Here is a 23,763-nt window from a genome sequence, read left to right as displayed (position 1 = left end):
TCTTTTTCTCTCGTGCCACGATCCCTATCCCCTAACCTTCCACTGAGCTCTGACCGTTGATGGATTGAAACTAGCTCCAGTGTTCCCTGGCTCCTGCCTTAGGCTGTAGGATTCCCCACTAGGTGGTGCTCAGCCTCTCAATCTGACCAAATGCTGGACAGGAAACAGTAAATGAATCTATTGAGGTGTTGCAATTAAATCTGGCAGGGGTCTCTGCACTCATGGTGTTTCTCGATTTTTCATATGCAGACTGCTCCACACACCCCTCCACCAGCCTGTTCTTTAAAACCCAGGAGTGTCAGTGTCTGGATCCTAAGCAGAAATATCCCCTTCTATGGCTCATTAAAAAAGGTGTCCCCTGCCTTATACAAGTAGAAGAAACACACACACACACACACCTACCTGCTTTTCACTGTAAGTCACTGTATGTTGCGTTTTGACACCGATTCAGGAAGACAGACTCTGAACCACACTGGCATTTGTCAAACAACAGTCCCCTGCAGCACACCAGAACTGCAAAAAGAGGAAGAAGAACACTTCTACAATGTATTCACCAAAAACAGATACCCCCGTAATTTCATCAACAGATGCCTAAGGGAAAGACAACAGAATGAGGACATGCCACAACCCAAAGGACTAGCCGCGTAACCATACATCAAGAACATTTCTGAACTGACAGCCAGACTACTACAATCACTAGGACTCAGAACAGCACACAAGCCAACAGCCACTCTCAGACAACATCTCACCAGGACAAAGGACCCGATACCCAGCATGAGCAAAACCAATGTAGTGTACAAAATCCCAAGCAAGGGCTGTACAAAACACTACATCGGACAAACAGGAAGACAGCTAATGATCCGTATCCATGAACACCAACTAGCCACGAAACGACACGACCAGCTATCCTTAGTAGCCACACACGCAGATGACAAGCAACATGAGTTCGACTGGGACAACACTACTATTATAGGATAAGCTAAACAGAGAACAGCCAGGGAATTCCGAGAGACATGGCACAAATCCACAGATTCTGTCAACAAACACATCGACCTGGACCCAATATACCGGCCACTGCAGCGGACAGCTGGAACTGACAACCGGAAGTGGCAGAGACAAGCCACTATAAATGCCGGAGGAAACATCACAGAAGCGCTTCACAGGAGGCCCCCAAGCACTGAGGATGTCACCTAGACAGGGGATGAAATGTCTGCAACACAAATTCACAGCTCGGCGAACAGAATCACAACAACAGTTCCCTCTTGTAACGAAGAACAGCTTTTTCACCCAGTTCCTGTCTCCTCTTGTAGGTGTCCTCAACCAATGATAGTCCTCTCTCTGATGCTCAGAGGCCAGAATTTCAATGTTACACAGGTCACATTGAGTTCCAGTTCTCATAGGTGCCCACACAGTGTATTACTGAACTCTGTAGTGTGCACCCCAGGAAGAGCTGAGTATGGTGAGGGACAGTCAACTTGGCCCCACTTCCATCACTCCAAGCACCCATGGACACACCCTGTTTTCTCAGACAGATTTAGAGAAGTGAGAGAGCAAATCTGAGTGCCAAAAAAACCTCATCAACCCAGTTTCAGGGCAGCATGAAAATATTGAACTAACTAAGGACTGATGCCAAACAGTTCCATCTAATGTTGGTCATCATCAAGAAACTCACCCGTACTTAATATGAGCAATTGTGTCACTCACCTTAATTGCATAATCATCTTTGGCATTTTTATCAACCTTTTCCTAGCTACAATCAGTTCTGAAGAAGGGTCATTGGACTCAAAATGTTAACTCTGCTTTCTCTCCAGAGATGCTGTCAGACCTGCTGAGTTTGACCATCAATCTCTGTTTTTGTTTCTGATTCCCAGCATCTGCAGTTTTTTTATTTATCTTAATTGTAGTTTTTGGAATTATTGTTTCTCTAACATAACACAGAAAACACACACACTTGGCTTCACCTTCACAGTATGTTTAGGAGTTCCTTGTGGTCAGGGCTCTGTCTGCCTGTTAAGGTTATGCACAGGCTTGATTAGTGTCTGTCCACTGAAAGCCTTGTTCCGTAAATGTAGTTTTAAATGAAAGAAGCAAAGAGAAATTTCACATTTCAAACACGTATTCACAGTTGGGTTTGGATTCTCATCACGTAGTCAAACACGACATCAGCTGAATTTAGCAGAAGAAGACTGAATTATTGTACTTTTCCACTATATTGCACAGAATGAGGTCTCATTGCAGACTGGGCCTATGGATGAATTTCTGCCAACATTGAGGACAGTCAAAATCTCCTGGGCCAGTTGTCTGGTTCCATACTCTCTCAATATATTTCAAAAAGAAACTGTGCTGACAGGGTAATGCCACAAGGCCCTGGTACAAATGGAGAAACAAAGCACTGGTTAATTAGTCCTCTAAATCTCCAGGGTCCAATGCCGCAACAACTGAAGAGGTTTCGCACAGCACCAGAAAGAAACTGAGAAACCAGAACATAAAGTGAAATTCTTAGAAACACCAGATTGTTGTGAAATTGGTGTGTACAAAATTGTAAATGAGAGAAAGCATTGTGTGGTCCTTTAAAAGATTTTTTTTGGTGCTTTGAGTTAAAATGGTTGTCTGAATAGCAGCTTAAAGTGCAGATTCACAGAGAGTGCCAACATTTTGTATCGATCATTTTACCAAGACAAGTCTTTCTAAATTTAGCCTATCAAACTAAACCAAGCACTTAACTACAGAAAACCTGTTAAGTTTAAATCAGATGGTTTTGACAACCTAGAACCAATCTGATTATAAGAAATTAATAGGTCCTCAAGGGTAAAATATGAAAAATTCAGAATTTGGAAAATCAGTGACAGCCAACTGCCATCTGCCAAGAGTTAATAACTTTCAGTTCTCAGAGAAAGCACCATCTAATTAATAAAAGTACCATGGCACTCTTAGCTAATATTCCAGACAGTAAAATTCACAGTAAAATTCTGGAAGATGTATCCTAGCCGTAATTTTGAGAGACTAAGTTTTATTTTCAGTTGTATTTTATTGGAACAGTATAGCATTAGGATTTTGTTTTATTAGGGAATAGTTAGTAGTTAGAGGGGAATTGTTTGGTTTGTTAGTTGTTCTGTCAATCTGTTCACTGTTGGAGCTAAATAATAAATTGTTACTTGTTGACTGTAGAGTGAGTGAAAAGATTTCATTTATAACAGATTGGAGGGCGAGAGGTAGGTTATGCACTTTTCACACTTCTTTTAACATTATAAGGTGGGGTGAGCCTCTCTGGGTGTTTCAGTTTTAGTTATTAGAGAGGAGTGAGTTCGGGATCTGGACATATTTGGAAGGATTTGAACAGATTTAGGGTATGAAATGTCCCAGCAGATTTAAACAGACTTGGGTACTAGTGTCCTAGACCTTTAAATAAGACTTAGGTGAGAAGTGGAAAATCTGTTTAATTTTGGTTATTTGTGGTTGGTTAAATCAAAAGTGGAGGAAATGGCTCTTAACATTGCTAAAGAGTTCTGGGGTTTGAAGATGCTTCCCAAATTTGCCAAGAAAGTCTAGAAAGACAGAAAAAGGAGAAACGTTTAGAATTAGCAAACAGGTTAAAATTGGGTTTGAGTAGGGACAAAAGGAAAGTTGAAATTGTAACAGATTTAGCCAAGCATTTAGGTATGCAGTGGAGTTAGAAAATAAGTTACAATGAGACAATTGGAGTTAGAAACTGAACTGAAAAGTTTGAATTATGGTTAAAGGCAGAAGAAAAAGAAAAGGAGGGAGAGGAAAGAGAAAAGGAAAAGGAAGCCCTAGTAGAAGAAAGGGAAAAAGAGACTTTGAACTTCAGAAGTTGGTGATTAGACAGGAAAGTCGATGGAGGTGAGGGTAGAAGATAGGCTTAGTGAGAAGGATAGTGATGATGAGCAAACCCATTGTAGCCAAAGGCCTGATAGGTATATATACAAATATGTCAAACTATTATCATAATTTGATGAAAAAGATGTAGGAGCCTTTTTCATTTATTTTGAGAAGTTGGCTAAACAGATGAACTGGCCAGAGACTGTGCGGGTAATCTTAATTCAGACCAAGTAGACAGGGCTAGTGAGCTGTTTGCAGTGCTGTCAGAGGAGGTGTCAAGAGAATATTAAGAAGTAAAAAGGGCTATTTTGAGTGCCCACAAATTGGCACCAGAAGCATATAGACAACGGTTCAGAAATGTAAGAGAGCAACCAAGTCAAACTTGTATCGAGTTTGAAAGAAGCAAACAGAGCAACTTTGATAAATGGATGAAAGCATTAAAGATAGAAAAGACATATGAGGCTCTTAGAGATATTGTTCACCTAGAGAAATTTAGAAACTCACTTCCAGAAGTGATAAGAGCTCATGTTGAGGAACAGAAAGTTAAAACAGCGAGAAGAGGTGACAGATGAATATACATTAATGCATATTTGAAACCTAGTTTCCAACAGCTATTTCATTCCATGAGGGAAAGAAAGTGGGAAAAAGGGAGATCCTTCAATGAAAACCAAAAAGTAGATCATGCTGGGAACACTTTACCACAGGTGAAAAAGGAAACCCAAGAGGGTGGAAAAGAGGTGAAAGACCTCAGTTGTTTTCACTACAATAGAATGGGACACACAAGGTCACAGGCTGGTGGTTTAAGAAAGGCACTAGGAAAATGGATGTGGTAAAAGAGGCTAAACCAGTGGGATTAGTTGAGGTAGTGAAGAAAATCCTGAAAGAAGTCGAGGAGCTGCAGAAGAGTGCACTGCTTAGTCGGGCTGGATAGTAAGATAGCGCCCGATCTTTTCAAAGACTTCTCCTGTGTGGGTAAGATTTACTGAGATAGATTAGGGAGTGGGTAAAGAAGTTAAAATATTGAGAGATACTGGATCTAGTCAGTTTGTAATAGTAAGAGATTAAAGTATTTGCATTCCTGAAATGTTACCTGAGAGAGTGATAATCTGTGGAATAAATGGAGAGAGAGCAGTGTTCACCACTGTAAGATAAGGCTAGAAAGTCCAATCAAGATAGGGGAAGTGATAGCGCGAGTGATAGAAAGAGTGGCTATTCCAGGAATACAGTTCTTGGAAACAATATGGCCAGATCAAAGGTGGGAGTGATGCCTATTGTAGTGGAGAAGCCAAAAGAAAACTAGGGAACTGAAAAGTTATGAGGAGAATAACCTGGAATTTTTCTGGACTGTGGTGACAAGATTGCACAGTCATAAATTAAAGCAAGAAAGGAAAACCGATGAGAAAGACGAAAGAATTGAAGTCCAATTAGCTGATACCCTTTTTACTGAAATGGTAATGGAAGAAACAGCCCCAGCCTGTTCAGCCTCTCCCTATAGCTCAAATCCTGTAATCCTGGCAACATCCTTGTAAATCTTTTCTGAACCTTTTCAAGTTTCACATCTTTCCGATAGGAAGGAGACCAGAATTGCATGCAATATTCCAATAGTGGCCTAACCAATATCCTGTACAGACACAACATGACCTCCCAACTCCTGTACTCAATACTCTGACCAATAAAAGAAAACATACCAAATGCCTACTTCACTATCCTATCTACCTGCGACTTCACTTTCAAGGAGCTATGAACCTGCACTCCAAGGTCTCTTTGTGCAGCAACACTCCCTAGGACCTAATGGAGTTACAACAAAAAGATGAGACAATACAATATTTCTATAATAAAGCTTATTCTGAAACGGATTCGGAATGATTTCTAAAGGATAAAATCTTAAAATGGAAATGGAGACCTTGGCAGGTTAGATTAGATTAGATTAGGTTAGTGCAGAGGAGAAATGCGTGGAGGTTCACTAGATTGTGTTCCTGGTAGCGTTCAGACAGGGAGTATTGCGGGTACACATGAATTACCTGTAGGAGATCATCCAGGAGTGAGAAAGACTCAGGCTAAGATAAGAAATATTTTCATTGGCCTGGATTACATAAAGATGTAGTTGAAATTTACCATACATGTCATGCATGTCAAATGGTAGGAACGCCACAGGCAGTGATCAAACCAGTGACTTTGATAACAATTCCTGCATTTGAAGAACCTTTCATATGGGTTGTGACTGATTGTGTAGTCCCCTCCCTAAAATGAAAAGTGGGAACCAGTATTTACTAACCATAGTGGACACGTCTTCCAGGTTTCCAAAGGCAATTCCGTTACGGAGTGATAAGACAAAAAAGGTTATGGAGGAATTGCTTGCTTTTTTTTAACCCATTATGGATTACCCATGGAGATTCATATGGGTTCAATTTTACTACCAAATTATTTAAGGAGATCATGGATTCTTTAGGCATTAAGTGCATATCATCCTGAATCACAGGGAGCATGCAAAGGTAGCATCAGACCTGAAAATCAGGTTGAGGGCTTATTACCAGGATTACCCAAATGATTGGGATAAAGATATCCCATTTATATTATTTGCTATTCGAGATGCTTCAAATGAAGCGACCCAGTTTGCACCATTTGAATTAATATTTAGACACAAAGTAACAGGACCTTTAAAATTAATTAAGGAAAAGTTGATAAGTCTGAAATCAGAGATCTCATGTTTAGATTACGTATCTGAGCTAAGAGAAAGGTTAAACAGAGTAGGTGAATTAGCTAGAAACATTTGAAGGTGGCACAGCACATAATGAAGCAAGAGGCAGATAAGAAATTGAAAATTTGTACGTTTGCCCGTGTGGATAATGTATTGATGAGCTTACCAGTGGTAGGAGATCGCTTCAAAGAAGTGTTTAGTGGTCCCTATCAGGTTGAGAAGAAGTTAAGTCACTGAATTATCAGGTAAAGATGGCAGATGGAAAAAGATTTATTGGGTATGTCATGTGAACATGCTGACAAAGAAAGGGAACCGGAGAAACAGATCATTCACGATGAAGGGCTTTTGCCCGAAACATTGATTTCCCTGCTCCTCGGATGCTGCCTGACCTGCTGTGCTTTTCCAGCACCACTCTAATCTTGACTCTGATCTCCAGCATCTGCAGTCCTCACTTTTGCCCAAATATTAGTTACTGCCAGTCAGAGTGAGAAATTAAATCAAAGATTTGGATTTTGATGTGCCTCAGAGTAAATTGACTATTGAGGAAGTCCTCAAGAAATGGGATAGAGTGGTGAGCTATCTGTCTCAGGAATAGAGAACTGAATTGAAAGACATATTGCAGCACTATGAGGAAGTATGTATAAATAGAATGGGGAGGATTAATACCATAGTACCTGAGGTTGACGTAGGGAATGCTGTTCTGATAAAACAACACCCCTACAGCTGAATCTTCTCAAAGATGTACAGATATAGAAGGAAGTGGAAGCAATGCTCCAAGAAGACATCATCGAGTCGAATCAAAATGAGTGGAGTTTGCAGGTTGTGTTGGTTCCCAAACCTGATGATAAGTTGGATAAGCCACTTAGTTCAAAAAGTTGGAATTACTCCGTGGTTCCTGGCAAGTACCTTAGAGAGAACAAAAGAAGTTTCTGCTCTTGTAACCCCAAATGGGCTGTATCAATTTAAAGTAATGCCCTTTGGAATGAAGAATGCACCAGCCATATTTCAAAGACTTTTGAACAAAGTTATGCATGATTGATTAATTGTACCATCTATATTGTTGACTAAATGACCTTTGGCCATTCGTGAAAAGATCACATGGCACATGTGGCAGAGCTTTTTGAGAGACTACAGAAGGAAAGTTAGTCATAAATTTAACAAAGATGAAATTCACAAAGGCAGAAGTGACATTCTTAGGACAAGAATACCAGACACTTTTGTTAGAGTCTTATGTTAGAAGCATTTAATTTACAGATTGTACATGGTGCGGGTTGAGAAAATGTTATTGCGGATGTATTATCGTTGGTTTAAAAGAAATATGTATATATTATATATAAGATTGATATGGTAATTTTAATAATATATAAATAGAATTTGTATAAAACATATAACTTTAAATTAATGAGCGTTGGATATAGTAATCTAATGGAGATAAGGTTTAAATTAAAAGGATACCATCTTTTCATAATGAAAGTTCATTTTACTTAAGGGGAAGGTGTTGCAAAGTTAGTATGTGTAGAATTGTAAAATTGTAAAATGGGGAAAAGTATTGTGTGGTCTCATTAAAAGATGATTTTTTTCAGTGCTTAGAGTTAAAATGGATGTCTGAACAGCAGTTTAAATTACAGGTGCACAGAGAGCATCAGAATTTAAACATTCTGTATCAAACGGCCAAACAGCATTTTTACCAAGACAACAAGTCTTTTCAAATTTAGTCATTCAAATTAAATCAAGCACTCAGCTAACAAGAACCTTTTAAATTTAAATCTAATGGTTTTGACAACCTAGAACCAATCTGATTGTAAGAAATTAATAGGTCGTCAAAGATCTAAAAGATGTGGGCATTTGAAAAATCGGTTACAGCCAACTGCCGTCTGCCAAGCGATAACAACTTCCAGCTCTCAGAGAAAGCACCATCTAATTAATAAAGGTACCATGGCACTCTTAGCTAATATTCCAGACAGCTGAATTCACAGAGCAAACACACCTGACAGAAGAACTGACCCCACAAATTTGATGGAGAGGTATTCGTGATGCAAGCATTTAAAGGAGAAGGTGTTCACGAAAGAAGATCAGTCGAGAAGGCACTGAACATTCCGGAAGATCTATCCTAGCTGTAATTTCAAGAGACTAAGTTCTAATTTTTAGTTGTACTTTAGAGGAACAGCATGCCATGAAGGTTTCATTTTATTAGACGATAGTACTTCGAGCGGAATTGTTCGGTTTGTTAGTGGTTCTGTTAATGTGTTCACTATTGGAGCTAGATAAATAAATTGTTACTTGCTGATTGTATAGTGAGTGAAAGGATTTCATTTTATTTTAACCACTCCTTTATAGCCGACTGGGGGCGTGAGAGGAAGGTTATACCACTTTTCACACTTCTTTTAACAGATTATATTATAAGGCGATGCAAGCCTCCCTGGGTGTTTCAGTTTTAGTTATCAGAGAGGGGTCAACCTCCGCTTTATAACAGGATGCAGGGAATGACAAAGTTAGTTTCCCTTTCAGGACTCACTCTGGCTGAAGATTTACCCTTTTGGACCTTGAGTGGTGGTTCAAAACGCAAATTGGATTTCAAAATTGCAATTTTACAATATGGAGCCATAATGTAGCAAGCAGGGCTCACAAACATGGCAGATGAAATACAATGTGGGAGAGTGTGAGGTCATGCACTTTGGTAGGAAGAATAGAGGCATTGACTATTTTCTAATGGGGAGAAAATTCAGAAATCTGGAGGACAAAGGGACTTGGAGTCCTAGTGCAAGATTCTCTGAAGGCAAACTTACAGGTTGAGTCGGTAATTAGGAAGACAAATACAAAGTTGTCATTCATCTTAAGAGGACTAGAACATAAATGCAGAGAAATACTTTTGAGGCTTTATAAGGCTCTGGTCAGACCACACTTAGACTATTGAGAACTATTTTGGGTCCCATACCTCAAGAAAAAGGGTGGTACGGTGGCTCAGTGGTTAGCACTGCTGCCTCACAGCACCAGGGTCCCAGGTTCGATTCCAGCCTCGGGTGACTGCCTGTGTAGAGTTTGCACATTCTCCCGTGTCTGCGTGGGTTTCCTCCGGGTGCTCCGGTTTCCTCCCACAGTCCAAAGATGTGCAAGTCAGATGAATTGGCCATGCTAAATTGTCCATAGTGTTAGGTGCATTAGTCAGAGGGGAAATGGATCTGGGTGGGTTACTCTTCAGAGGGTTGGTGTGGACTGGTTGGGCCAAAGGGCCTATTTCTATTGTAGGGAATCTAATCTAAGTTGCAGTATTGTGGGCGGCATGGTGGCACAGTGGTTAGCACTGCTGCCTCACAGTGCCAGAGACCCAGGTTCAATTCCCGCCTAAGGCGACTCTGTGTGGAGTTTGCACATTCTCCCCATGTCTGCGTGGGTTTCCTCCCACAATACAAAAAAATGTGCAGGTTAGGTGAATTGGCCATGCTAAATTGCCCATAGTGTTAGGTGAAAGGGTAAATGTAGGGGAATGGGTCTGGGTGGGTTGCACTTTGGCGGGTCGGTGTGGACTTGTTGGGGCAAAGGGCCTGTTTCCACACTGTAAGTAATCTAAAAGCAGGTTCAGAGGAGGTTCACGAAAATGATCCCAGGAACAAAAGGCATTTGAGGACTGTGGGACTGTACTCGATGGAGTTTAGAATGATGAGGGGGGGATCGGATTGAAACTTCCAGAATACTGGACAGAGTGAATGTTGGGAAGATGCTTCCTTTGGCAGAAGAGATGAGGACCTGTGGGCACAGCCTTAGAGTAAAGGGAAGACGCTTCAGAATGGAGATAAGAAGAAACATCTTTAACCAGAGAGGGTGAATCTGTGGAATTCACTGGCACAGAGGGCTGTGGAGACCAGGTCATTGAGTATATTTAAGACAGAAATGGATACATTCTTGATTGCAAAGGGGATCAAAGTTTATAGGCAGAAAGCAACAGATTGGGGTTGAAAAACCCTATCAGTCCTGATCAAATTGTGGCTGGCTAGCTGTGTCATTCATGAGCCATGATCAGTCGCCTGCCTGCCCATTACCCTCCAAACATTTCTTATTCAAGTACTTATCTAAATGTCTTTTAAATGTTGTAACTATATCTGCATCCACCACTTCCTCTGGAAGAACATTCCGCACACAATAACCTGTCCGATGAAGGAAAGCATGCTGTATGCCTTCTTCACCTGTGATCTACTGACCTGTGTTTCCATCTTCAGGGAACAATAGACCTGAACACCTAAATCTCCCTATCCATCAATTTTCCCCAGGATGTTTCCATTTACTGTATAGTTCACTCTTGAATTGCATCTTCCAAAATGCATTACCTTGCGACTCCGCCAATCTTAGTGTCATTTGCAAACTTGCTAATCAGGCAATCTACACCTTCCTCCAAATCATTTATCTATATCACAAACAACAGTGGTCCCAGCACAGATCCCTGTGGAACATCATTGGTCACAGCTCTCCATTTTGAGAAACTCCCTTGCACTACTGCTCTTTGTCTGCTGTTACCCAGGCAGTTCTCTATCCATTTAGCTGGAACACCCTGGATCCCATGCGTCTTTACCTTCACCATCAGCCTATCATGGGAAACCTTACCAAATGAAGGGCTTTTGCCCGAAACGTCGATTTCAAAGCTACTTGGATGCTGCCTGAACTGCTCTGCTCTTCCAGCACCACTAATCCAGAATCTGGTTTCCAGCATCTGCAGTCATTGTTTTTACCTCGTTGATTTTAACCCTACTGCGAATCCTCTTGCAAGGATGCCTGCCTTGAAGAAGTTTTCCTCCTCTCTCTACAAGCATCTCAGGGAGTCCCTCTCCCACTGCAACTCCCAGGTCATTTCCTCTGCCCTGAAGCTCTTCAACCATGTCCTGAAACAAACTCGCTACCACAGCCACATTCGCTTCCTCAGTGCCTGCCTCCGTAACCAACTCATTCCACACGGACTCCGGGCCACCTTTAAACCAGCAGAGTTCGGACCCGAACAGGACAAACAGTACAGACTACAGATTCAAGAACACCAGCAACGGTTCTCCTTCAAGATCCTCCGCTCCACGCTTGCAGCAATGCACTGGCACCTAACCTCTCTACAGTCAGCCCTGCCTCAGCTGAGGGCCACACTCTCTCAGAATTGCAAGGGACTCACTCTGTACTACATCCTCAGGAGAATTCATACTCTCAACAAACAGTATTTCAATTCCATCTCAAACATCAAAAACTGTAAGTACAACAAACTTTTGTCCACCCACCTCCATAACCAGCGCTCCTCAAACATTCCAGAAGATTCCCCTGGCCTTGAAACCTATTCCACCATTAGCCATGCGGCTGATGCAGCTACCACCCCCACGCTGATTGATGATGTCACTTCCACCCCCATCATGGCCACTCCCACAACCACTTCCACCCCTCACAATTCCTCATGCATCACACCTGACATCACTTCTGCCTTTCACATCATCGCTGATGCCACATGCTCAGTGACTTCCGCCACCCCTACTGCCGTGGTCACCACCACCTCCGCCCCCACCAGCGCCACTCACCTGCATTCTGCTGACATGCCCCCCACAGACCCCACTGTCACTATCCCCACTCCCCAGAACCCCGAGGGCAACACTACCCCTGCTCATGCCTCCACCCCCGTTCCCCCCACCATCACACCCACTCCAGTTACAGGATCCGCTCCCACTCCCAGCTCTACACCCACACCAGATTCAGCTCCCAGCCCTGCCGAGTTTTCACCATCCCCCCAGACTTCCCCCTCACTGAGGACGAACGATCAGTCTTCAGCAAAGGACTCACCTTCATCCCCCTCCGTCCACGTATCAATGAATTTAATACACGGCGTGACGTTGAACAATTCTTCCGTCGCCCCCTCCTCCGAGCTTACTTTCACAATCAGGACTCCCGCCCACCTTCCGAGGACCTCTTCGCCCACCTCCAACACACTGCATCCACCTGGACACCCCGCGCTGGCCAATTACCTGCCCTCTACCTCTTCATTTCCAACTGCCGCCGGGAAATTAACCGCCTCAACCTGTCTACCTCCCTCCCCCACCCCAACCTCTCACCCTCACAACGTGCAGCCCTCCAATCCCTCTGCTCCAATCCCAACCTCACCATCAAGCCAGCGGATAAAGGGGGCGCAGTGGTAGTCTGGCGCACTGACCTCTACACCGCTGAAGCCAAACATCAACTTGAGGACACATCTTCCTACTGCCCCCTCGACCATGACCCCACCCCCCATCACCAAGCCATCATCTCCCAGACCATACAGAACCTCATCACCTCAGGAGATCTCCCACCCACAGCTTCCAACCTCATAGTCCAGGAACCCCGCACTGCCCGGTTCTACCTCCTTCCCAAGATCCACAAGCCTGACCACCCTGGCCGACCCATTGTCTCAGCATGCTCCTGCCCCACTGAACTCATCTCTACCTGCCTCGACACTGTCCTATCCCCCCTAACCCAGGAACTCCCCACATACATTCGAGACACCACCCACGCCCTCCACCTCCTCCAAGACTTCCATTTCCCCGGCCCCCAACGCCTCATCTTCACCATGGATATCCAATCCCTCTACACCTCCATCTGCCATGTCCAGGGCCTCCAAGCCCTCCGTTATTTTCCTCTCCAGACGTCCCCAACAGTACCCTTCCACCGACACTCTCATTCGTTTGGCCGAACTGGTCCTCACCCTTAACAATTTCTCCTTTGAATCCTCCCACTTCCTCCAGACCAAAGGGATAGCCATGGGCACATGTATGGGCCCCAGCTATGCCTGTCTCTTTGTTGGCTACATAGAGCAGTTGATCTTCCGTAATTACACCAGCACCACTCCCCACCTCTTCCTCCGCTACATTGATGACTGCATTGGTGCCACCTCGTGCTCCCGCGAGGAGGTTGAGCAATTCATCAACTTCACCGACACATTCCACCCTGACCTTAAATTTACCTGGACCATCTCTGACACCTCCCTCCCCTTCCTGGACCTCTCCATCTCCATTAATGACGACCGACTTGACACTGACATTTTTTACAAACCCACCAACTCCCACAGCTACCTGGATTACACCTCTTCCCACCCTACCTCTTGCAAAAATGCCATCCCGTATTCCCAATTCCTCCACCTCCGCCGGATCTGCTCCCAGGAGGACCAGCTCCACCACAGAACACACCAGATGGCCTCCTTCTTTAGAGACGCAGTTTCCCTTCCCACGTGGTTAAAGATGCCCTCCAATACATCTCGTCTACATCCCGCACCTCCGCCCTCAGACCCCACCCCTCCAACCGTAACAAGGACAGCACGCCCCCAGGTGCTAACCTTCCACCCTACCAACCTTCGCATAAACCAAATCATCTGCCGACATTTCCACCGCCTCCAAACAGACCCCACCACCAGGGATATATTTCCCTCCCCACCCCTTTCCGCCTTCAACAAAGACCGTTCCCTTCGTGACTACCTGGTCAGGTCCATGCGCCCCCTACAACCCACCCTCCAATCCTGGCACTTTCCCCTGCCACCGCAGGAAATGTAAAACCTGCGCCCACACCTCCTCCCTCACCTCTATCCAAGGCCCTAAAGGAGCCTTTCACATCCATCAAAGTTTTACTTGCACATCCACTAATATCATTTATTGTATCCGTTGCTCCCAATGCGGTCTCCTCTACATTGGGGGGACTGGGCGCCTCCTAGCAGAGCGCTTTAGGGAACATCTCCAGGACACCCGCACCAATCAACCACACTGCCCCGTGGCCCAACATTTCAACTCCCCCTCCCACTCTGCCGAGGACTTGGGGGTCCTGGACCTCCTTCACCGCCGCTCCCTCACCACCAGACGCCTGGAGGAAGAACGCCTCATCTTCTGCCTCGGAACACTTCAACCCCAGGGCATCAATGTGGACTTCAAATGTTTCCTCATTTCCCCTTCCCCCACCTCACCCTAGTTCTAAACTTCCAGCTCAGCACTGTCCCCATGACTTGTCTGGACTTGTCCTACCTGCCTATCTCCTTTTCCACCTATCCACTCCACCCTCTCCTCCCTGACCTTCATCACCTTCATCCCCTCCCCCACTCACCCATTGTACTCTATGCTACTTTCTCCCCACCCCCCGCTCCTCTAGCTTATCTCTCCACGCTTCAGGCTCACTGCCTTTATTCCTGATGAAGGGCTTTTGCCCGAAATGTCGATTTCGAAGCTACTTGGATGCTGCCTGAACTGCTGTGCTTTTCCAGCACCACTAATCCAGAACCTTAGCAAACACCTTACTAAGTCCATGTATATGATATCTACATCCCTTGCCTCATCAACCAACTTTGTCACCTCCTCAAAGAATTCTATTGGGTTTGTAAGATTGGTTTTGTACTTTCCTGTACAAAACTATGTTGCCTATCATTGATAAGCCCATTTTCTTCCAAATGGGAATAGATCCTATCCCTCAGTATCTTCTCCAGCAGTTTCCCTACCAGTGACGTCAGGCTCACAGATCTGTAATTACCTGGATTATCTCTGCTACCCTTCTAAAACAAGGGACAATTTTAGCAATTTTCCAGTCGTCAGGGACCTCACTCATGTTCACGGATGCTGCAAAGATGTCTATTAAAATCCTAGCTATTTCCTCTCTCGCTTCCCTCAGTCACCTGGGATTGATCCATAAGACCATAAGACATAGGAGTGGAAGTAAGGCCATTCGGCCCATCGAGTCCACTCCGCCATTTAATCATGGCTGATTGGCATTTCAACTCCACTTACCCGCATTCTCTCCATAGCCCTTAATTCCTTGTGACATCAAGAATTTATCAATCTCAGCCTTGAAGCCATTTAGCTTCCCGGCCTCCACTGCACTCCGCGGCAATGAATTCCACAGGCCCACCACTCTGTGGCTGAAGAAATGTCTCTGCATTTCTGTTCTGAATTGACCCCCTCTAATTCTAAGGCTGTGCCCACGGGTCCTAGTCTCCTCGCCTAACGGAAACAATTTTTTAGCGTCCACCCTTTCCAAGCCACATATTATCTTGTAAGTTTCTATTAGATCTCCCCTTCACCTTCTAAATTCCAATGAATACAATCCCAGTATTCTCAGCCGTTCCTCGTATGTCAGACCTGCCATTCCAGGGATCATCCGTGTGAATCTCTGCTGGACATGCTCCAGTGCCATTATGTCCTTCCTGAGGTGTGGGGCCCAAAACTGGACACAGTACTCCAAATGGGGCCTAACCAGAGCTTTATAAAGTCTCAGTAGCATATTGCTGCTTTTATATTCCAACCCTCTTGAGATAAGTGACAACATTGCATTCGCTTTCTTAATCACAGACTCAACCTGCATGTTTACCTTTAGAGAAACCTCGACTAGCACTCCCAGATCCCTTTGTACTTTGGCTTTATGAATGTTCTCACCGTTTAGAAAGTAGTCCATGCTTGTATTCTTTTTTCCAAAGTGCAAGATCTCACATTTGCTCACGTTGAATTTCATCATCCATTTTCTGGACCACTCTCCCAAACTGTCTAGATCCTTCTGCAGCCTTCCCATTTCCTCAGTACTACCTGCCTGTCCACCTAATTTCGTATCATCGACAAACTTCGCTACAATGCCCCCAGTCCCTTCATCCAGATCATTAATATATAATGCGAACAGCTGCGGCCCCAACACTGAACCCTATGGGACACCGCTTGTTACTGGCTGCCATTCCAAAAAAGAACCTCTTATCCCAACTCTCTGCCTTCTGTCAGACAGCCAATCCTCAATCCATGCCAGTAGCTCACTTCGAACACCATGGGCCCTCACCTTACTCAGCAGCCTCCCATGTGGCACCTTATCAAAGGCCTTTTGGAAGTCTAGATAGACCACATCCACTGGGTTTCCCTGGTCTAACCTACTTGTCACCTCTTCAAAGAATTCTAACAGGTTTGTCAGGCACGACCTCCCCTTACTAAATCCATGTTGACTTGTTCTAATCCGACCCTGCTCTTCCAAGAATTTAGAAACCACATCCTTAACGATGGATTCTAGAATTTTACCAACAACCGAGGTTAGGCTAATTGGCCTATAATTTTCCATCTTTTGTCTTGATCCTTTCTTGAACAAAGGGGTTACAACAGCGGTCTTCCAATCATCCGGGACTTTCCCTGACTACAGTGACTTTTGAAAGATCTATATCATTGAAAGATCCACAAAGATGTGGCCTTGTAGAATGGTGACTTGTAAGTCTTTGATTTTTAAAATTGACACGTTACAATAAATTATTGTGCCAGGTCCATTATTCAAATGCTAAACTAAATGTTTACAGAACCCTATCTTTCACTTCAAACATCACATTTTGTGTCAGATACGTTCTAACATTTACATGACTTTGAGCCCTTTTAATGTGAGATCTTACAAAAAAGGTTGAAAGATCTGTGAGTTATTTATAACAACCTCAGACTTGATCAAATGCTTATATAGTGCTCTGACAGATTCAGGGAGGTGGAGACAGAGTTTGGAAAGTGGGCTGGTTTTCAGGGTGGAGCTAGCTAGGCCAGAAACAGTTACAAGTTAGCCAGGACAGACCTAAAGAGAGAGCTAAGAAGAGCCAGGAGGGGACATGAGAAGTCATTGGCAGATAGGATCAAGGAAAACCCTAAAGGGGTTTATCAGGTATATCAGAAATAAAAGAATGACTAGAGTAAGATTAGGGCCAATCAGGGATAGCAGTGGAGTCCGAGGAGATAGGAGAAGTACTAAATGGATATTTTTCATCAATATTCACACTGAAAAAAGACAATGTTGTCGAGAAGAATACTGAGATATAGGCTACTAAACCAGATGAGATTGAGGTTCACAAGGAAGAGATGTTAGCAATTCTGGAAAGTGTGAAAATAGATAAGTCCCCTGGGCTGGGTGGGATTTATCCTAAGATTCTCTGGGAAGCCAGAGAGAGGAAATTGCAGAGCCTTTGGCTTTGATCTTTATGTCGTCATTGTCTACAGGAATAGTGCCAGAAGACTGGAGGATAGCAAATATTGCCCCCTTGTTCAAGAAGGGGAGTAGAGACAACTCTGGTAATTATAGACCAGTGAACCTTACATCGATTGTGGATAAAGTGTTGGAAAAGATTAGAAGAGACAGGATTTATAATCACCTAGAAAGAAAGAAATTGATTAGGGATAGTCAACACGGTTTTGTGAAGGGTAGGTTGTGCCTCACAAACCTTATTGAGTTCTTTGAGATGGTGACCAAACAAGTGGATGAGGGTAAAGCAGTTGATGTGGTATATATGGACTTCAGTAAGATCTTCTTAAGGTTCCCCACATTAGGACATTGCACAAAATATGGAGGTATGGGATTGAGGGTTATTTAGCGGTTTGGATCAGAAATTGGCTAGCTGAAAGAAGACAGAGGGTGGTGGTTGATGGGAAATGTTCATCCAGGAATTTGGTTACTAGTGATGTATTGCAAGGATCTGTTTTGGGGCCACTGCTGTTTGTCATTTTTATAAGTCACCTGGATGAGGGCATAGAAGGATCGGTTAGTAAATTTGTGGATGACACGAAGGTTGGTGGAGTTGTGAATAGTGCTGAAAGATGTTGCAGGTTACAGAGGGGCATAGATAAGCAACAGAGCTGGGCTGAGAAGTGGCAAATGGAGTTTAATACGCAAAAGTGTGAAGTGATTCACTTTGGAAGGAGCAACAGGAATAAAGAGTAAGATGGTAAGATTCTTGGTAGTGTAGATGAACAGAGAGATCTCAGTGTCCATGTACATAGGTCCCCGAAAGTTGCCACCCAGGTTGATAGGGTTGTTAAGAAGGCATATGGCGTGTTAGCTTTTATTTGGTAGAGGGATTGAGTTTTGGAGCCATGAGGTCATTTGCAGCTGCACAAGACTCTGGTGCAGCCGCACTCGGAGTATTGTGTATAGTTCTGGTCAGCACATTACAGGAAGGATACAGAGACTTTGGAAAGGGTTCAGAGGAAATTTACTAGGATGTTGCCTGGTATGAAGGGAAGGTCTTATGAGGAAAGGCTGAGGGACCTGAGGCTGTTTTCGCTGGAGAGAAGAAGATTGAGAGGTGACTTAATTGAGACATATAAGATAATCAGAGGGTTAGATAGGGTGGACAGTGAGAGCCTTTGTCCTCAGATGGTGATGGCTAGCATGAGGGAACATAGCTTTAAATTGAGAGATGAGAGATATAAGACAGATTCAGAGGTAGTTTCTTTACTTCGAGAGTAGTAGGGGCATGGAACACCCTGCCTGCAACAGTCGTAGACTCCAACTTTAAGGGCATTTAAATGGTCATTGGATAAATATATGGATGATAATGAAATAGTGTAGCATAGACAGACTTCAAACTGATTCCACAGGTCGGCACCAAAGGGCCTGTACTGCACTGTAATGTTCTATGTTCAATACTCTGGCACTGGTGACTGGTGTCCTAATGTTACTATCCACTTGTATTTGAATCAGTTCACCCGTCCCCTTTATTAAAGTTTTAGTGAAAGAAAAGAGGTTAAAACTTCCCAATAACTCTACGATGTTTATTATGAGGAGAGAATTGTTCCAAGAAGAGGCTTATGGGTAAGGATTAATTATTGGTAATTGTTGTAAAGACTCAGACTAGACACTGGAACATGGTCAGTTACTATGGAAACATCTTCGTCCTCTTCTCATTGGTTTGTGAGGATAACAATGTAATTGATTACTAGTGATACTAACATTTAATTGCAAATTAACAGGAATCTTATGAAATTAAAATTTGATTCCATGTTGCTACCACTAGACTGTGGGCAAGGTTTTCAAATTATTACAGCAGCAAGTGAGATATATCAAATTCTCAAGCTTCTGAGCGAGGAGAGATGCACCACCTTGTTAAGAAGGTTAATTTACAAAGGATACCCTCCCTTGTGAGGACCGTTCACCAATATTAAATGAACTGATGCTTTAAAAGAAGTCAATTTAACCAGGCTTTCTTGCATTATCCAAAAGAATGAATTAATTACTTATTAAACATGAGAAGAACACCATAACACATTAAAACAGATTAGAAATAAGAGGTGAATTCAAAGAGATAGAAGTTAAAAGATAAACGGTTCAGTTTCTGCATAATTAATTAATTATATTAATTATGTATAACATATATTAATTATATACATTAAGTATATTAATGGTAATAGTTAGTAGATCAGTCAATTTTGAGATCCTTGGCTTTTTAGGCTGACTGAAATTCTTTTGACGTGGAGGTGCCAGTGATGAACTTGGTTGACAAAGTTAAAAAATCACACAACCCAAGGTTATAGTCCAACAAGTTTATTTGGAAATACACATTTTTGGACCACTGCTCCTTCATCAGATAACTAGTGGGGCAGGATCATAGGACACAGAATTTATAGTAAAAGATCAAAGTGTCACACAACTGATGCAATACATAGAACAGACATAGGTTGCTGTTAAGTCTTTAATCACTTAGAATGGGGTTGCAGGTTTTGATTCGTTAATATTTAAATCCCAGAACTTTTTTCACATCACAACTTTTTTCACAAGACTACTTAAGGTTTAATAAAACAAAAGTGACATTTCAGCTCAGATAATGCATTAAAAGTGTGAAGTAGAGGCTGTCTGCATCCCAATCTTGAGTCAGACTCTATTTCCAAAGCAGGCATTGATGGAATGTCACATGGACTGACCGCCTACAAATTGTGTGTTTTTTGAACAAGCTGGAATCTATCTGCAGATAAAAATCTGCAAATGCAAATTCACCTCATAGACTTATGTATGTGTGTGTGTGTACACAGGTGTGTGTGAGGGAGAGAGTGAGTGAGAGAATGTGTGTATGTGGGAGAGAGGGAGAGTGTGTGTGTGTGCACATGTGAGAGTGTGTCTTTGATAGAGTTTGTGTGCAAGTGTGATGGAGTACATGCCTATGAGAAGGTGTACGTGTGAGTGTGGGTGTGTGTGTCTGAAAGCCAGCGTGTGTTTGAGGGAGGGTCTGTGTGAGTATGATCATGTGTAAGTGCATGTGTGGGTGTATGTGTGCTTGTGTGTGAGTGTGTGTGTGAAGTGCATAGTGTAGTGGGGTGACCTGTAGTGTGGCATGAACCCAAGGTCCCAGCTGAGGCCATCACCACGGCTACCGAACATATTAATGAATCGAAATCTGCAACCCCATCCTGAGTGATTAAAGACTTAACAACAATCTACGTTTGTTCAACATATTGCATCAGTTGTATCATACTTTGATCTTTCACTATAAATTCTGTGCTCTATGATCCTGCCCCACTAGCTAACTGATGAAGGAGCAGTGCTCTGCAAACTTGTACTTCCAGATAAACCTGTTGGACTATAACCTGGTGTTGTGTGATTTTTAACTTTGAAATTGTTTTGCCCTGTTTCCTTTTGATTGGCTAGCTAGCTTTCAGCACTCAGAGTCCTTTGCCTACAAAACAGGGGTGACTAGTGATGGTTCTTCCACTATGATCTTAACAGCCCACTAGCACTTGATTTCAGCTAGTACATGAATATATCAGCTCACTTGTACACTTCTTCGATTAACACACAGACCAAGACTGAACTAGCCTTTATTCATGTGCATTTTTGAAAAGGGATGATTTAAAATGTGTCTCTCGGCCAGATTGCTTTCTTTTTATCCCATCACGTTCATGCACTGAGATTACTCTCAAGAGGTTACAAATTGGTTTGAAATATAGTTCTCTCTTTTAAGTCCATCCTTTTGAAAATTTTGCTATGTCTTGTCAGGTCTGATATTCCAGAGTCTCTCTCTCTCTCTCTATAGACAGGAATTGAATTTACATCCTCTGTCATTTGTTCAGCTGTAGCAGTCCTCTTTTAAAAGAAAGGCTGAAGTTTACCATAAATTGGCTAAGTGTCAATTTGATGGAGTTTCATGGAGGGTTTCTTACCTGGAGTGCGTGTGAGCTTTAGCATGTCATTTTATGTTGCTCACATCACTTTATGTACACCACGGCATGCACTCACTATCGTGGTGGAGTAGTCTCCATTGCCACTTCCAGGATTCTTGCTACCGGCATCATATTTAAATCTGAGCTGTACACCACGTGAACCACTGTCAGACAGAAGCTGCCTTTCATAGTTGTAGTGTGGGAGGAGATAGCCGACAGAGGCAAGTTGGAAATCCGATTTGCTGAGAGGCTCCAAGTGGTATTGATGGATGGTGCACTGATGAGGAGTGCTGTCCTTTTTCCACAGTACAGCCAAAGGACACCGTGGCTTTGCACCCTGTTCCGAAGTTTCTAACCAGGTCAGTATCCACAGTTCAGAGGAGTGCCCAGCAATGCCACAAGAAGGTTAATGATCTTCTGCAATCCATGAGGATAAGTGACACCATCTTCTTTCTGCTACACTCACATGAAGTCTGCTACTGCACCCACCTCCCACCAAGGTTCATGCTCTACCACTCTCAGTTCTGCATGCAGTATCTGTCTCCACTTGCTCTCATGTTAACCCAACCCCCACGACTGTTAACCTTGCAATGCCCTCTGTGATGCCTACTGACTCATTACACCTCACCATCCTTGCCACACTTTCATCAGCACTAACAGCTGTGCTACCCCCTTTCATCTCACTCAATCCTCCCGTGGGGGGACATAGTGGCTTGGTGGTTAGCACTGCTGCCTCAAAGCACCAAGGACCTGGATTGACTTCCAGCCTTGGGTGACTTTCCATGTGGAATTTACACATTCTCCCCATATTTGTGTGGGTTTCCTCTGGGTGATCCAATTTCGTCCCACAGTCCAAAGATGTGCATATTAGTTGGATTAGCCATGCTAAATTGCCCATAGTGTCCAGCGATGTGCAGGCTAGGTAGATTAGCCATGAGAAATGCAGGAATAAAGTAGGGCGTGGGTCTGGATGGGATGCTCTTCAGAGGATCAGTGTGGATTCAGTGGGCTGAATGACCGGCTTCCACATTGTAGGGATTCTATAATTTATCTCACTTCAGCAGAAACCATCCCACAATAGGGTGGATAGAGCCAAGATGATGAGAAGTACGTGACATCCATTTCCTCAGCCCCTATAAGGCGAGAGGTTTTGCTTTAGTGGGAATGGAGTATGACCACTCATGTAGTGATGTCAAAACCTCTATGCTGGGCAATTAATTAAGATTCATTGCCAAATGCTGTACTGTTCTTCCATTACTGCTACTGTGAATGTTTTCTTAACATGACCAAAGATCTAACCTTATTTTGCAACTCATTGTCTCCTGCATGCACCTGGGGCATCTGCACAGTCACCGCCATGAAGAGACCAGTCCTCAAGATATTGTCTTCTCCTTGATTTTGAGGAAGCCACAGATTCCTTAGAAGAACTATTGGCATATCTGACTCCTGCACCTTCCTCCAGCTCAGGTACTGACATCTCAGTGGACATGTCAGCTTGTGAACAGTGGAAGTACATTCTAGTGAGTTCATCACTGCCACATCTCTGTAGTTGGCTGAGGAAGAAATGCCGCAAATGACTGGCACAGGATTGCCAAAGGCCAGGCGTTTACTCAGCCTCAGGCAGGAGAGGAGCCCATGGTGTTGGCCATGAAGAATTTCATTCAAATACACAGGCTAACACACCGACAGTTTTGTCGGAAATGCTCAAACTGACTTAAAGTTTGGAGGAGCTCACCAATGCAATTTGTACCACGCTGTCCCTGCTTTATGAGTGTCTGGCTGTCTCCAGAGCAAAATTTGGACACTTTGAAACCACATCTCTGTAATGGTAGTTGGGTGTAAACCACTTATCTCTAATTGTGTCACTATTTTTGCCATCCAATTGTGGAGATGTCTTGCACGAGCACTTTGCATTCAAAAGAACCTTTCTATTTATTATTTACCACTACTTTTGCAACTTTATTTGCTGAATTCTCTGAATTGTCATCCAACTGCAATTGCAAGTATGCCAGGCTGATGTCCAGCTCCATCAAGGACAACACCTGCCAGCTCTGCATATAAATCCTCTATGCGAAGGATTGGCTATTTATCCAGCTGTGAAAGGCAGTTTACCGTTTGTTTAAAATCCCCCACAAATGCAAACTGACCCATGGGGCTTCACAGTAGGTATGACCAATCCACAAACTGGACTGGTTTGATCATTCCTTTGCTCTCCAGTCTTCTGACTTCTGCCTCTACTTTTGCCCATAAGGCAAATAACACTGGGTGGGTATTGCAGAATTGTGAATTGCTTTCTGGTCAACATGCAAGCTGGCCTTGGCTCTTTGATAG

General features: G+C 43.4%; 1 pseudogene; it reads right to left on the bottom strand.

Moving 5' to 3' along the window:
- LOC140491826 (E3 ubiquitin/ISG15 ligase TRIM25-like) overlaps positions 1-21,621 on the bottom strand; it is a 137,035-nt pseudogene extending 115,414 nt beyond the window's left edge.
- Positions 21,622-23,763: the final 2,142 nt, after the last annotated feature.

Source organism: Chiloscyllium punctatum, chromosome 20, assembly GCF_047496795.1.
Source record: "Chiloscyllium punctatum isolate Juve2018m chromosome 20, sChiPun1.3, whole genome shotgun sequence".
Taxonomy (NCBI): Eukaryota; Metazoa; Chordata; class Chondrichthyes; order Orectolobiformes; family Hemiscylliidae; genus Chiloscyllium; species Chiloscyllium punctatum.
This window is presented reverse-complemented; position numbering and strand designations above follow the sequence as displayed.